Consider the following 12472-nt stretch of genomic DNA (forward strand, 5'->3'; position numbering starts at 1 on the left):
AAAGACTGCCATCGACTTTATGGTGATTTGCATTGGGCCTGATGGCCTCACAAAGGAAAGGGGTAGGCAATCCCAGAGTTAGATCCACAGAGTTGTGCTTGGCCTTTGCTGCAGGTTGTTGTGTTCCATAGAAGTTGAAAGCCACATCCATTCTGTGAGGCTGCAAGTCCTTCTTCATTGAGAAACCTTGCAGAGGTTGGAGTAAATAATTTCTGCTCTCCTGTAGGTGGCTCTGTGGGGAGGGAACAATACGGCTCTATCCTTGCTTGTGTGCTTTAGAGAAGTTACAGGGAAAAATGAAAAGGAGTACTTGTGGCACCTTAGAGACTAACCAATTTATTTGAGCATGAGCTTTCGTGAGCTACAGCTCACTTCATCGGATGCATACCGTGGAAACTGCAGCAGACTTTATATACACACAGAGAATATGAAACAATATTCATATTTCATATTCTCTGTGTGTATATAAAGTCTGCTGCAGTTTCCACGGTATGCATCCGATGAAGTGAGCTGTAGCTCACGAAAGCTCATGCTCAAATAAATTGGTTAGTCTCTAAGGTGCCACAAGTACTCCTTTTCTTTTTGCGAATACAGACTAACACGGCTGTTACTCTGAAACAGGGAAAAATGTAATTTAACTTCTTCCTGCCCCTGGACCTCATCAGGAATGAAATTTTATGTCTCATTTGAGCTATATCTTGGTAACAGATTTTAGATAAATAAATCAATATTACTGTTAAATAGAGAGAACAAATGAAACCTATAAGATTATCTGTTTGGTAAAAAGCTTTCCCTGTGGGAATCCTGGCAAACCTAAAGTCATAGAAAAATGTATGTAATCAAGATGTTTTGCCATGTGAGCAAAGGCCTTCTGTTGTTTTGCTGTATGTTCCCTTCGTTGACATACAGTCAGACTGATTCCAACAGGCAAACATGCACTCGTGGGATTCATCATTAAAAGAAGTTTCACAACTCATCAGTGAAAAATCTCTGAAAAGTAAAATTAAGCTAAAATTAACAAAGCAGTGAAAACATTAAAAACACAATTCTCAAGTTTTAATCTTTTTTTTAAATGTATTGTCTCATTTACTGTGGGTTGTGTGTCTGTGTGTGGTTATCTCAGCATTTGATCTTGAAAGTGTTTTAAGCCTCAGGTGGCAATAGGGTGTGATGACAGTGACTGTAGATCTTGTTGAGATAATTTTTACATGAAACATAGAGTACCTAGTCTAGTTAAGTTTAATATTTGTATTAACCTCTGAAAGAAAAATATACATAATGTGCTATTAAGTGTGTGTGTGTGTGGGGGGGGTGTATAGGGAGGTGCAGATACACTCTCACAAAAACATAGTGCCTGATTCTTTACTCTGTTACACCAGCTTTACATCTGTATAGCTCTTCAGAAGTCAGTGGAGAAAACTGGTGCTATAAAATAGAGTCAGGTGCAGAATACAAACATATTAGATGGTAAATTGGAGCGCTCTGAACATTTGACAACAAATGGAAAACAAAGGTTTTATCTACGTGATAATCTTTAGGTCAACTTTGGAATGAAGTAAATTAATTTAATGACAGTTAGTTTATATAATCAAATTCTATTTCTTCACTTATTAGATTTAATAATTTTATTCACACAGCTGTGTGTGATGTACAGTGCTGCACAAATCAGCATAAGAGGCCCATAATAGAACATTCTGTATTACTTCCAGTGCAAGCCAAACAAAACTATCATACTGTATGTCTTTATACAAAGTAACTTATTTCTAGAGGGAGTAATTTTTATAGACTGTATACTTCTTAAAGGAACTAAACATGGCTATAATTTGAGACCATTAAATATTCCTCATTTTACTGTTCCAAGAGTAGAACAGTCCCATACTTGGCAAAATATCATTAAGTTACTGCTGCTGGCCATGGAATTTGCTGAAGAAGGATTTCATATGAAATGGTTTGGCTGGAATTGGAGAGATTGTCAAGGTTTTTTTTTATTATTGTTGAAGATTTTACTTGCTGGCTAAAGGCATTTAAAATTAATTTTAAATATATTCACTTTAATTGCTTGTTGAAAACTTTTAAATCTTCAGATCTGCAAACAGTATGTTTGATAGAGACTGGGAATGTATGAATACAATTTAGTTTACCACTGTCATCTTCAGGACATTGCAAAAAATGATTTTGTCTCAATGAGATTTTCTTCCTTTGTTATTTTTTAAAAAACAAACCAATGTACAAAATATAGGTTGCGGTACTACAAACACATATGCACATGCTCTGCTTTAAAATTGGAGTAGTCCCACTGAAGTCAAGTGAAGTAATTTTTAAAACTATAGTTCTGCATAAGATCTTGATCCTTCAAACACTCATACATATGCTTAACATTAATGAACAATTGATGGGACTACTCGCCTGCTTAAAGTTGAGCATGTGCAAATGTGATTGCAGAATTGGGAGTTGGGGGGGTTAGGTAATGCTGTAATTTATTTTAAGATTCTGCTTGCCTGGTGGCTTATCACTGGCAGATCACTGGCATAGTTTCAGTCAAAGTAAGATCTGGGCAAAATGGAGTTTCCCATTGACTTCAGCATTTCACTCCTGATTTTTAAGTAGTGGAGGAGTAATCAAGTTGCAAATATATCACCTGAGGGAACTCTGTATGTAGCTGGCTGGTAGTATCAGACTTGGATATTAACTTCTTCTTTGGGCCAAAATACCTTTAGAGTAGATTCTGGTATAAACTGTCATCTTTTTAAAAGGTTCTCTAAAGCCTTCCTGTGGGAAATTTGTGGGCATATGCAAATAGGAAATGAATGTGCTTGCAGAAGAAAATGTATTATTCTGTTTTTTAACATGTATTTTTAATGATAATATGTCTCACAAAGTTAGAATTAAACTATTTTCACCATACTGTGCCTTTGTGGATCTCTGAGGTAAATTGCATTGTATGAACTTTTGAAATATATGTAGAAATGCAAGAAGGATGAACTAGTAAGTATACCATAACTTGCATCTTGACCAATGACCTAGTACTTCATGCAGATACACACAAATGCTTACTTTTGATTACATGTGATTTTTACTAAACCCAGAGGGCTGTTAACCATTGCACAATAATTCCAACATCCCTTCCTCACCACATTGTATGCCCTGCCTGACTTCTTCAGACTCCAACAGAACACCAGAGGGTTATTTCTCATCTAACCCTCTTACATTCTGAACATCCAAGTTTCTCCATTTTGAGTTGCTGTGGCTTGTCTACTGTTATACCCATTACCCATAGCCTTTATTGTAATTTACAATTTACTTATTTCAGAAGTTTTTCTATCTTGCAAGACAAAGTACTGAGATTTGCAGGGTCCCCAAGCAGCCACAATACCCAGAGCATCATTTTGGATTCACTCTGAGATGGAATTGACATTCCCTTTGATTTATTATTTTTTTTAAAGGATTTGGGCCAGATTTTGAACTCAGTTACAACAGTGTAAATCCCAAGTAACTCCACTGAAGACAATGGATTTACTCTAGATTTACATCAGTGAACCTGAGAGCCGAATATGTCTCTTCATTTTTAATTGCAAAAGTAAAATGAAATAATTTGCAATATAACCTAAAGTTTCTGAAGCATTTAAATGGTTGTGGAGACTTACTCTTTCAGATCATCTAAAGAGCCCTCCCTGTGTTCCTTGATTCATGGGTCCAGGAGCTATATGTCCACTATACTTAAAGCGAAGGCACTACCAGAAAAAAATGAGATGGATATGTTGTAACTGTTGGTGAATTATTTTGCATTGCAGTTGTGTGAACTGAAGAAGTAAGTAGTTTTTCATGATGGGAACAAATAATATTTGCTTTATAATTTTCTGTAGCAGTTAATTACGACATTGGTGTTTGTAGATGTTAGTTGATCAAAACCTCCTCCCATTCTTCACACTTTGTTGTCAGAATGATTTTAATGTATATTGTGGTGTTTGAAGTAATCAGGCTGAAGTAGCATTAGTCCAGCTTCTCATCTTTTAATTACAGACCGTTTATTGTCTATGCTGTCCCACTTTCTGCATGGCTCCCCACCAGCTAGCTAGATTTAGCAATCTCCATTAATTTAATTTGGCATTTCATTCAATCAGACAGGCTGTGAACATGATGATTTTTATTTTTTTTAAAATAACACAATGCTCATTCTTAATTGATGTCCTTATCAGACATTGTATTTGCCAGAGCTGTAATTATTGGTCAGGCAGCAAAATCAAATCTGCCCAAATGCAGTGAAGATGTTCTCTAGTGGAATTATGAAGATACAGTACTTAGACCTGTACTTAGACCTGCAAAGTAATTTAGTTCTGGTCTGTAATTACATCTTTTGGGATCATTATCTTTTTTTTATTATTATTATTCATAAAGATGGTATAGACTCTCAGGAATTAATTTGCCAAAATGAAGATAGAGCTGAGATCTCTGCCATAATAATCATTATATATAGTATCTACTTCCACAAACATACATATATTTGTGCAAGTAGATATTTTTCTACATGAAATGAATATATATAATGGTCATATTTAGTAGATACAATAATTATAATATATCTACTTGCACAAATATACATATTCTTGTGCAAGTAGAGAAATATATATAATTTAATTAATGGCCACATTTTAAAAATATGGCTTCTAACTTTATTTTAGAGAGTGCCATTTTATAGGAGCAATGAAATGAGAGCACAAATGATAGAATGTGGATGTCTGTCTACCTAAAATGCAGATACAAAGAATATTTGCACACACAAATTAGGTAGTTGTCTGAATTCTACTGTTCACACCTGTAGTTTGTTGAGAGTGCTTTGTTAGGGCCCAGTGCTGCAGCCACCCATATAATGCTTATTTACAAACCTACCCACTGAAATCAATGGGGCTATGAATGAGAGTTTGCAGGAATTAGGTGCAAGAGTTTGCAGAATATGGTGTTTAAAGACCACACTGAGAATCCATTAAATATTTGGCCCTAAATATTTATTTTTGATATTTATTTACTAATAATTATGAAGGCACAGGTGGTTGCATTAGTTAAATATGAGTTCTATTTTCACCTAAATAAGGGATTCAGCATATCTCTTTGGTAAGAGAAGTATGGCACATCCTCCTCAAACTTACAGTACTTTGAGTACAGAATTATAAACTTTTCTTCAAGTGGCATAAATACGTTTTTTTCCCAATTCACGATATGTTCTGTTAGTATGGTACCAGTGGGCCCATTCATTGTCTTGACATACTGTGATGTGGTTTTTGGTTTTTTTGTTTTTTACTGTGGTATGATTTCAGTACATCTTTGCCGCCTATTCTTATTGCCAGATTTTGTTTTGTCCTTGGTTGGAATAAAAGCTTCTCCTTTTGTTCCTTGTGTTTGCCTGGTTAGTCTATACTAACAAGAGGAGTTTGATTGGGAATATATAATAGATTTGCTTGGTGAGTCAGGTTTCACAGTTGAGGGTAAAAGTACTATGACTATAAAAATTGTTGTTTGTGTTCGATAGAAGACGTTTGGGCAACATTTTCAAAGGCGCCTAAGTAGTATAGTGGCTGAAATCTATTGAAAGTCCATTGGACTTAGACTCTTAAGTCACCTGAAAGCACTCTGATGCGGACATAGCGGCAAAATGAGGACAGACACATGCGTGGAATTAAGTGGCAGGTTGCAACTTTTATTAAACTTTAACACGGGAGGGGCACTACCTGCCCGTCACTCACACTCTCCTCTACCAAGCATTTAGTTGGTTCCCATGCCAGGGTTACAGGGATCATGACCAGAAAATCCATAACTTGGGATAGGCTCTCCTCAGCCTATGCTCCAGGACTCATCTGTCTCTGAGCCCTAGTACCCTCCCCCCTGGCCAGGGGAACAGGGGGTGCAGAAGGATGGGGATCTCAGCCCGCGAGGGTCACAAGTCTAATCTCAGCCTGCGAAGGCCACAAGGTCTCACCCTATCCCATGAGCCCAAGGCCTATCACCAAAATCCCAGATCTTTTATCAGTTTTATCATCAGAACTGTTCATTTTATCCTCTTAACTGCCCTGGAAACTGGCTGCAAGTTGCAATGAATAAACAACTCAACCCAAGTACCTGTGTTAGGCACTAAACGTGTTCCTACCTAACCTGCTGTGGTTTGAAGATGCTGTGAGGAAGGCAAAAAACTCCTTGTCCTCTGCCAATTGGCCCATGGGAGAACAAATTCCTTCCTGATCCCCCAAAGGGTTGAATGTCTAGACCTGCAGCATCTGTCAACTGGATTTCAATTCCTGGTTTGGGGTGATTAGTGTGAGGCCACTGGAACAGAACTGAAAGAGGCTCCATGTGGCCCCTGCTTCATGTTAAATCCTGGGAGCTGTGATATGCTGGCCAATCAACACCCTCCCTCCCAGCTGGCCGATGGGTGCCAGAGACTTTCAGGGTGGAGGAGCAAGTGTCTCCCTCCCTTGCTGCTGGGACTGTTCCCTTTCTCCCCAAGTTCCACTGAGGCAGGTGGGTGGCATTTTGAAAATTGGTCTATCCATTGGTCTATCTTCAAGTTACTTACTGTATTTCTCTATCTGCTTCTTTCTAGTGTGAATATTAGGGATGAGTTATCTCAAGACTAAATGTTCATTTTTATTCACTAATTTTCAAACAGATTTATACTAGGGTTTTGGTAGTTAAAAGGATGGTGATGTGTACAGTTCGGTTATTTAAGAATTGCTACGTATTATGGGTAAAATCATTGACCTTAGTGGGACCAAGATTTCATCCTACGTACCTAAACTCTCCCATCTCACTCATAGTTAATGTTCTGAAAATCATGGGATATTTTAGACCAAATTATTCTCCACCATATTTTTAATACTTTCAGATTTGAGGCTTATGGGTACAGCTGTGAAAATATGGTCACGTTTTTAGAACAGGGTGTAATATAAAGTTGATTATGTACTGTCGCTTATATTTTACTTTCTGGAAATGTGTTTTGCCTCATCACTGCTACAGAAGAATAACACACTCTATAGCCCAAAATTTAATTTTTTGAGGAGGCTAATTTGTGTGGGGGGGGTGGAGGGTGAGAAAACCTGGATTTGTGCTGGAAATGGCCCACCTGATGATCACTTTAGATAAGCTATTACCAGCAGGAGAGTGGGGTGGGAGGAGGTATTGTTTCATATTCTCTGTGTATATATAAAGTCTGCTGCAGTTTCCACGGTATGCATCTGATGAAGTGAGCTGTAGCTCACGAAAGCTCATGCTCAAATAAATTGGTTAGTCTCTAAGGTGCCACAAGTACTCCTTTTCTTTTTATGTTGGAGAGGAAGCCAGACTCTATGAACCTTTCACCTGTGATGTGTTCCTGACAGTATTGCCTCAGCTCCTGGTTTCATATGAATTCATGAGAATTTCAACTTTCATTTACCAAAAAAAAAAAAAAAGTTTCTAGCACTCCTGGTTGCAGGGAACAGATTGAAAACCCTAAAGGCAAGTCTACCATAAAGGTTCAAAAACCAGAATGCAAATAATCAGAATCTAAATTATTGTTATAAAATCTTGTGATTTTTAAGCTAACATCATGGTGTTTTGGGAGCTGATTCATGATTTGTGGGTATCTAAGGTTGGCAATACTGCAAGTTAAAGGTATAAGGGTTAAAAAGAAGGGGAAGGGTTGCACAATATTTAAAACCTAAGCCTGCTCCTTGGGTTGATTTGACTTTGTCCATTAGGACAAGCATGCAGGGTGGGAAAGAAACTTTAACCTAGTGATACTCAGACCTCAGTGGTTCAGGAGCCAAATTAGCGATCCACATCACCCAAAAGAGCCACAGTGGTGTGACTTAATTGCTTCACTTATTATAGCTTGCTTTCTTTCTTATTCTGACCCAGTATTATTTTTTCAACTACAGTAACATAGTAAAAGCATCCTGACTGGTTAATAACTTAGATTGCTTAATAATTAAATCACACAGTGTTTTGATATCATGTGCTGTGAAGAGCTGCAGGAGACGCATTACAGAGCCACTTGCCGCTACTGAGCCTCAGTCTGAGTATCACCGCTTTAACCTAATATAGGAAAAATGTTTTTAAAAACTGCAATCTGTAGTGAGATTAGACATTTCAGTTCAAGCATTGTAATTGAAAGTATGTAATTGAGAAGACCAGCAATGGTGGTTTACTGGACTACAGAATGGCAATTACTTGGCTGCTTTGGATTGGCACTAAGAATGAGCTACAAGAGATTTCTTACCATTCCCCAAAGTGAAAACAAACATACACACACCCCCCCCCCCCCATCTAACCTTATGAGAGAGAGAAAAGGATGAAATCCTGGCCCCACTGAAGTCCAAGGCTATTTCACCCCAAGGACTGTTGTAATTTTAAAGACATAGGACCAAATAATGTCATTAGTTTTAATGCAAAGCTCCCACTCACTTGAATGGGCATTGCTTGGGCCCTAGCAAATTCACGGCCATGAAAAATGCCTCTCGGACCATGAAATCTGGTCCTTTGTGTGTTTTTTACCCTATACTGTACAGATTTCACAGGAGAGACCAGCGTTTCTCAAACTGGGAATCTTGACCCAAAAGGGAGTTGCAGGTGGGAGGTTGGAAGGTTATTTTAGGGGCGTCGCAGAATTGCCAGCCTTACTTCTGAGCTGCCTTCAGAGCTGAGTGGCTGGAGCGTGGCGGCTGCTGACTGAGGACCCAGCTCTGTAGGCAGGAGCGCAGAAGTAAAGATGGCAATACCATACCAGGCCATCCTTACTTCTGCACTGCTGTTGGTGGTAGCTCTGCCTTCAGAGTTGGGCTCCCAGCCAGCAGCCGCCGCTCTCCAGCTGCCCGGCTCTGAAGGCAGTCACCGCCAGCAATAGCACAGAAGTAAGGGTAGCAGTATTGCACCCCCCCACACACACACAGACACACACAATAACCTTGCCACCTCCCCCCAACTCCTTTTTGGGTCAGGACCCTTACAATTACAACAACGTGAAATTTCAAATGTAGATAGCTGAAATAATGACATTTATGATTTTTTACATCGTATGACCGTGAAATTGACCTAAATGGCCTGTGAATTTGAGAGGGTCCTAGGCATTGCACATGCAGAATGAATGAATGAGATGATCTACAGTTTGTTCAAAATATCTTACCTGCTTTTCTTATTTCAATGCATTGCAGAACATGAGGGTGCATATACAGTTTCTTTTGCTCCATCAAAATACAGTGTGCATATGGTGTGCATATATAAAAGCGAGACCGGGTGCAAATCTTAGTCAGTATTGGAACTGGACTTTGTGCAGTTCTTGAAATCAAACAAGCAGGAGCCAATGGCTGAACACAGGACAGGCAGCCAGTAAAACTTGTTCTGTTTTCAGTTGGGCCGCAGACTTGCTTTGTGACCTGGGAAAGTCACTTATGGTTCCTCTGTTTCTGAATAACTGGGGATAACGCTGCATGTTCCTCCCGAAACTTTTATTCATTATTAGTTGTATAGTGCGTTGAGATTTTCAGGTGAAAGACGCCATATAGTACAAAGTATTACTGACTATTATTACTAAAAAAAGAAAAGGAGTACTTGTGGCACCTGGTAGTCTCTAAGGTGCCACAAGTACTCCTTTTCTTTTTGCGGATTTAGACTAACACGGCTGCTGCTCTGAAACCTATTATTACTAAGTAATTTTTAGAACAACACATAGGCCAACTCAAACAGTAAGGTATCAGGGCTAGATCCAGCGGCTGGATCCACCTTAATGCCCCAGTCAGTGAAATCAGTGAGGCGTCACAAGGGTTGCGCTCATGTGAATTAAATTGCAGGATCTAGCCCTCCTTTTGCACCCCTGTTCTCAAGTATGTGGATTACTGGTATATATCAGTCAGTTACTGGTATATGTCAGTCAGTGAGTTCCCAGAAAATAAATGGAGATAGGTGTTGACTCATTTCACACAACAGGTTTGATTTGTCTGCCTATTCTAAATGAAATATTTTACTAAAATAGAATAGAACTCCTTGTTCTATTTAGAATGATTTATAACTGTTCCCAGATGATCATAAAGTGTTTCTAAATTAAAAGCCATTAATTATAGCCTTATATAGATACAAAAGATATGCAAGAAGTGCTTTGTAATTCCAGCTCTGCACTTCAGGTGAGAGCTTTTAAAATTACTTGGACCATTGGAGCCACCTGCTTGACTAACTGCTGAGGGCCCTGTGTTTCAGTACTCATCAGTGCATTGCGGTGTTAACATTGTTACTGATTTTTCTCATTTCTCCAGGGCAAATACTAATTAATGGATACAATTCACAGCTGATTAGCTGTAGTTTCTTCAGTAATTACATTCGCATACTAACTGTTCAGAAGAGGATTTCTAACCCAGTTCTTATTTCACTCTAAGCTTAATTTGTTTTTTGAATTGTTTAGGTCCTTAAGATAATAACCATTTTATTTTCCTGTGTCATTTGTGGTTACTATTAGATAATAAGTAAGTTTAATCTTTAAAATGCTCACTGATAAAACATAGTTTGTCTTAATGGATTTCTAATTCACAGACAAAGACCTACAATTAAATAATGTTGAAGTTGTGATACACGTTGGCAGCACAGATACTGCATTGTCTGAGGCTAGTTTCTGGAGTTCTTATAGAAAATGGGAGCTGCCATTCGCAATAACAGTAGCAAGTTAAAAATGTAGTTGCAGCCTTCACTTTGACTTCCCTTGTTTTCTCATTTTGTTCCATCGTCTTAACGACAGACAGACATAATTTTCAATCTGTGAATCGCATAAAATTGAGAAAAAAACAGTTGGCATTCAGATCTGCCTCAGCCTATGTTGTACTTAAGTATATGAAGACCAAGAAAACACATCATTCTATTTTTTTTTTAAAGGTGTATATAGCCAAAACCAGGCCTGTTGTGAGCAGGTCCAACCTCAGGAAAGATATGCTCATTTATATAGTAGGGTTGAATTTGGCTCTGCCCAGTAGATAGTGATAAAATCACTCTCATGTACATGACTGTATTTAGATATTATTTTAATAAGTGATTTGTTTTGGTACTGTAGAAAAGAACAGCTCCTTTGGAGCCATTATAGTTTTTCATGTAAATCCTTCTTAGTTCTCGACTCACTGACATGAGAAATCTATCATGTCAGTCTCACTGCTGTGCATGAGTACTAAGTCTGTATGCTAAAAATCCACACAAGATCTTGTCCGGAAAAAATTCCGGTTAATATGCAATGGCTGACTCTAAAAACTAAGCCCCTGGGTGAATTTTATATTGACATCATCTTTAGCTATGTAGTTAGTTGTAGTTATGACACAGTATATGTATGCCATAAACACCAGTTTTACTTAGACTACATCCTAGATACGATTTGTGTATCGCTTCATATTTTGGGGTGGAGATTTTACTCTCTAATTTTGTAAGTTGCAGTTGATCTCTTGCTTTCCTTCTCCAGTTCTTCCCTTCTACAGTTCCTCCAGTTCTGTCTTCTACCCTGTTTCTAAAGTCTATCTCCAAGGGCGGGATCCAAAGGCCAGTGAAGTCAGTGGAAAGATATTCATTTTACTACAGTGGACTTTGATCAGACCCCAGTTCCCTTTACCCATCTTCCTTTTCTTCCCTCCTCCCAGTGCTGCTGGGAGTTTGGGGAAAGGTTCTTGTGTCTTTCAGGGAAATTAACCCTTTCAAGAAAAGACCCAGTTTTCTTCCCCCAATCCCATTCTCTGATGCTGCAGGTATGAGGGGCAAGGTCTGAAACCTCTTCATCACCAAGACCTCCAGGCAGTAAGTTGGACAAAGTACTGAGTGAGGGTGGAGGATATCCCTTTTCATTATGGATTCATCCCGCTCTGGCAGCATTTTTGGATTATCTCATTTGGAGCAGACAATTGTGGGGGTGGCTGTGAAAATGAATATTTCCCCATCCTCACAAACTCATTGTAGAGCTCTGTAGTATCAAAAATGTCTATTTTTTAAAAAATCACTTCAAGTAAAATGCACTCAAGACTTCGCAAGACAAGGGAAAGACCCAAGGAAAGATTTATATTTGAGTTATAAAACTCAGAAAATAGGAGGTCAGGATAGAAATGCTGATGCAACCTTAACTCTCATGGTGTGAGAAGGTCATTTTAATGACAGTGTATAAAAAATTAATGTGTTCAGAGATTTCAGCAATCCCTTTTTTCACTCTTGCCCAAAATGCTATGTTAGGTATTAAATATTAGTTTAAAACAACACTAATGAACGTAGATAACATACACAAATGTGGCGTAGGGACTTTTTCCTTTTTTGCTACCCTTTATTATATTTTTTTTCACTATGCCTCGTAGTAAATAGAACCTTAGAAACACAAAGGAGGTTTGAAACGCCATAGCTTGTTGTTTCAGCTGACAACACAAACACACCAATGGTATTTGTTCTTGAAAAGCAAAGCTTATGAAATGCCTGTGTGTGTATAAAGATAGTTACCAGT

At 38.3% G+C, this 12472-nt stretch overlaps 1 protein-coding gene across 4 annotated transcripts in view; it reads left to right on the plus strand.

The window, feature by feature from the left end:
* Nucleotides 1-12472, plus strand: part of TOX3 (TOX high mobility group box family member 3) — a 100543-nt gene that overhangs the window by 60667 nt on the left and 27404 nt on the right. The gene's annotated exons all lie outside the window — the stretch shown is intronic.

Source organism: Caretta caretta, chromosome 12 (assembly GCF_965140235.1).
Source record: "Caretta caretta isolate rCarCar2 chromosome 12, rCarCar1.hap1, whole genome shotgun sequence".
Taxonomy (NCBI): Eukaryota; Metazoa; Chordata; order Testudines; family Cheloniidae; genus Caretta; species Caretta caretta.